General features: G+C 43.4%; 1 pseudogene; it reads left to right on the top strand.

Moving 5' to 3' along the window:
* Nucleotides 1-377: 377 nt before the first annotated feature.
* On the top strand, nucleotides 378-3,942 carry LOC119065934 (citrate synthase-lysine N-methyltransferase CSKMT, mitochondrial-like; annotated as a pseudogene).
* Nucleotides 3,943-4,711: the final 769 nt, after the last annotated feature.

Here is a 4,711-nt window from a genome sequence, read left to right as displayed (position 1 = left end):
TGTTTCTAAATCTTTGTTATCTTTAAATTTGGTTGTGCCAGGAGGTTCCGTATTTCCACCTATACCTCCATCTTGGCCAGAAATCCCTGTCTTCAGTCACAGTTTTGGTAAGCCCACGAGCAACCCCTTCCCGAAATGAGTACAAAACAAATGTCACTGGAAAACTTCTCTGAAAAGGTGGAAAGACCCAATGATGAGACATCAGAAGACTCTGAGACTGCCAACAAACGAAAGCTGTATTTAAAAGTAAATAAAGAGTCCTACTTAAATTACAGGTTCATTGCAACAGGTGATTCACAGTCTCCAAACCCACTTTTTATAATATGTGGCAACCAGCTATCCAAACAAGACATGAATCTTCAAAACTGCTTTGCCATATGGAGACCAAGCACCCCACATTAAAAGGCAAGCCTTTGGAGTTTTTCAAAAGAGAAAAATGTGAACATGAAGAACAGAAGCAATTATTGAAGGCCACCACTTTATCAAATGTGTCTGCACTGAGAACATCATTCTTAGTGGCTAACCACATTGCTAAAGCTGAGAAGCCCTTTACCATTGGTGAGGAGTTGACCCTGCCTGCTGCTAAGGACATTTGTTGTGAACTTTTAGGAGAGGCTGCAGTTCAAAAGGTGGCATGTGTTCCTCTTCTGGCTAGAACCATAACTAGATGAATTGATGAATTAGCAGAGGATATCGAGGCACAACTGTTAGAGAGGACAAATGAGTCACCATAGTACACAGTACAGGTTGATGAGTCTACTGATGTTGACAACAAGGCAACAATGATGGTGTTTGTGCAATATATTTTTCAGGAGGTTGTACATGAGGATATGTGATGTGCACTTTTGTTGCCAACCAACACCACAGCTGCAGAACTATTCAAGTCTTGGAATGATTACATATCAGGAAAACTGAATTGGTCATTTTGTGTCAGTATATGCATGGATAGAGCAGCTGCCATGACTGAACAGCTTTCTGGTTTCACTTCTTGGGTAAAAGAGGTCAGTTCTGAATGTGAGTCTATGCAATGTGTAATCCATAGAGAAATACTGGCTAGCTGAAAAATGTCACCTGAATTTATCATTTTGCAGGTAATGTTATGTAATTAAAATTATCACCCACATTGAAGTACATGCCCTTAACTCATGTCTATTTGCATAGCTCTCTGAGGCAATGGGCACAGAGCACATGCATCTTCTCTTATACACAGCAGTATAATGGCTTCTTTTTTTAAAGCAGTTTTTCTTTAATTAATTTATTTTTAAAGAGAGGGGAAGGGAGGGAGAAAGAGGGAGAGAAACACCAATGTTTGGTTGCCTCTTGTACTCCCCTTACTGGGGACCTGGCCCAAAACCCAGGCATGTACCCTGACTGGGAATCAAACTGACAACCCTTTGGTTTGCAGGCCAGCAGTCAATCCACTGAGCCGCACCAGCCAGGGAATGAGATGGCTTTCTAAGTGTAGATCACTGGCGAGAGTTTTTGAGTCACAAGAGATGCTCCAGAGATTTCTTTTAGAAAAACAGTAACCACTGGCAGCACATTTCAGTGGCAAAGAATGGGCTGCAAAACACTTACTTGTGTGATATATTCAACCTGCTCAGTGAACTCAAACTGTCACTTTGGGGCAAACAACAAGTGTGTTCAGGTTGGGAGATAAAGTGGCTGTATTCAAAGCCAAATTGGAATTATGGAGATAATGAGTGAATGTTGGGATTTTTCACATGTTTCAAAAATTAGCATTGCTTTTGAAAGAAACTGATCCAGGGCCTTCTTTCTTCCAGCTGGTGCATGATCATCTATCTCAACTTTTAAGAGTCTGAACAGTACTTCCCACAGAAGACCACAAAAGAGCACTGAACTGGGAAAGAATTGATCTTTGACCCATTTGTGACTAAGACAGGTGAATCGATTTTGTCTGTGCTAGAAGAGGATCAACTGCTTGATATCACAAATGACAGTGCCCTTAAAAGTATGTTTGAGACAACTTCAAATCCCCGTATGTTCTGGATTAAAGTCAAGGTGAATATCTGAGATTGGCACAAAAGTACAGATAGACCTGCTTCTATTTCAACATCTTATCTTTGTGAAGCAGGGTTTTCTGCAGTGACAGCAACCAAAACTACATCACAGAGTAGACTGGACATAAGCAACACACTTTGGGTGTCACTATCTCCCATCACCCCCAGATGAGACTGTCTAGTTGCAAAAACAAGCTCATGGCTCTCATTGATTCTGCATTATGGTGAGTTGTATAATTATTTCATTATATATCACAATGTAATAATAATAGAAATAAAGTGTACAATAAATGTGATGTGCTTGAATCACCCACAACCCTCCCCACCCCCCATCCATGGAACAATTGTCTTCCACAAAACCAATCCCTGGTGCCAAAAAGTTTGGGGACCACTGCCATAAAGGATACCATTGGGACAACTGGCAACATTCAAATACAGATTGTATATCAGATTACAGCATCACATCAACACTACATTTTCTGATTTAAATACTTTAGCTGTGATTATGTAAGAGTATGTCATTGTCCTTAGGAAATGCACACTGAAGAATTTAGGGGAAAAGGGGCATGAGGGCTGCAATTTACTCCCAAGTGGTTCAGGAAAAATAGGGAAAGAGAAGATGTAGCAAAATGTTAAATGCAGATGTGGGTGAAGAGAGTTTGGGATTTCTCTGTAATATTCTTACAACTTTTCTGAGTGTGATTGAAATTATTTCAATATAAATTGAATATACTTTTGGATGAGTGACTTCAGTATAAGTTTCCTTTAGAAGAGTGACTTAAATTTCCACCAAAATATGAATGATGGCCATGGGCACATTTACTGAAAAGGGATAGGTGGCAATTGATTAAAGCCAGACCAGTTGGAAATCACTCATGGTCCCTTAGAAGCACCTCATAACCTAAAAGAGTAAGCGAGTTATTGGCTTTTGAAAACTGCTCTCTGTATGTTCCTCCTGAATATATTTGTTGGGATTTTTTTTTAAACAAACAAGGCTTTTGGGGAGTGGCAAAGAGACTCTGTGAAGCCACCTTCAGGAGCCAGAGCTGTTGCATTACCTCCTCTTCCACTTCTGGTTGCAACCAGCAAAAGCTGTTCTTCACCATGGTAGGCTTCTGCTGCAGTGCAGGCGACATTTCACAGAGGGTTCTCTGGCCAAACTGCTGGCATCTCTAGATGGCTGAGCTGCACAGAAACCTGCATGTGGAGATCATGGCTGCGGGGAGGCGCAACACTTTGCCCAGTTATGTTGCGCAGTTCTTGCAGTGGTTTGGTAGAACTGGGAACCTGATGACACAGGCCTTCCACTCGCATCCACAGGCTCCCTGGCCAGTAGCTGCCTCTAGGACGAGCTCCACGCTCAGACATGTCAGCAGGGTCCCCACCTTCGACTGGTTCTTTGGATATGAGAAAACCCAGGAGCTCCTACTGCCCCTGCTGCTGGGGGGGCCCAGCCTCCCTGTCCACTGCCAGTATAAGATGTGGGCTATGGGGCCTTGAGCCTGTGTACAGGCCTCTACAACAAGTGCCTGTACCCTGTGGACATTGCTGGGGGAGGACTTCTCCCTTGTGGTTGTGGCTCACATGAACAGCACACTGGGCCACCCTGCCTCCACTTTGTGCAAGCTGATGCCCAGAACCTGGAACCAGTGGCTTCCTCAGCCTTCTTCCAGCTAGTGCTGGACAAGGACACTTGGGATGCTGTTGCAGGTGGTAGTCTACCTGGAGTTTATCAGCTGCTGTCATGATGCCTCAGGGTCAAAACCTCTATGGGACCCTGATTTAATTTTCAGATGAAGACCCTGATGTGTGGCTTTCCTGCCTGGAGCAAGGATCCTAAAGCTGGACTGTGACTGTGCAGGAGATAGGCCCTTTCAGGAGCATCATCTACTTTACTTACTTGGTTCAAGGCTCTCATTAAAGACTTTTAGTCTTGACCCTAAAGTTTTGTTGGGTGAGAGGTGGAGAGAGCTTTGCCTTTGCAAAATGGCTGGAAAATGAGAATTTGAGTTATGGCTTTCACGTTTACTAGCTGAGTAATATAATAGTATTAACTATTTCTGTCCCCCAGTTTACTCACCAGCTGGGTAGGATTAATACTGGGAGTTATGAGGACTACATACAGTGATAGTTGAAACACTTAGCAGGCCCAGGCTCAAGATGAGTGTTGAGTAGAAATGGTACAAGTGGATCATTCCGCACCCTCAACTAACTGGAACTCCTAAAAGCATCAGATACAAATCCCAGCATTGACTGACTTGTGTGACCCAATGGCCTAACCTCTAAGCTATTTTTTTCTCACTTATAAAAGGGGAAGATTGTGAAAAGATGGGTGGAAGGACTCCATAAGCAAACCTAGGTGAAACGTTCAAGGGAGAGAGAACAAACAATATTCACCCTCAAAGCTCCTGGGAGGCAGGAGATAGGAGTATTCTACAGAGTGGCTTCTGCTGACATGAAGCCTGTTGCTGGGTCCCAGGGGGACCTAGAGGGATTGGAAACTTCCTGACAGCTGTGTCCTTGGGAATCCAGGAGGCATATGTTGCTCTACCTGTTCCTGCTTGCACCTGAGCACTGGGTTAAAGGTCCTTAAGGAACACCTGGGGTCCAGTTGGATCCATGTCCAGCCTGGGGTGGGGGAAGGAACTTAAAGAGCCCATCAACAATAAAAAATATTCCTAATATATTGA

This window comes from Artibeus jamaicensis, unplaced genomic scaffold, assembly GCF_021234435.1.
Source record: "Artibeus jamaicensis isolate MK-2021 breed Jamaican fruit bat unplaced genomic scaffold, CSHL_Jam_final contig_60, whole genome shotgun sequence".
NCBI classification, from domain to species: domain Eukaryota; kingdom Metazoa; phylum Chordata; class Mammalia; order Chiroptera; family Phyllostomidae; genus Artibeus; species Artibeus jamaicensis.
The sequence above is the reverse complement of the archived record's forward strand: the minus strand, read 5'-3'. Positions and strand labels throughout refer to the sequence as shown.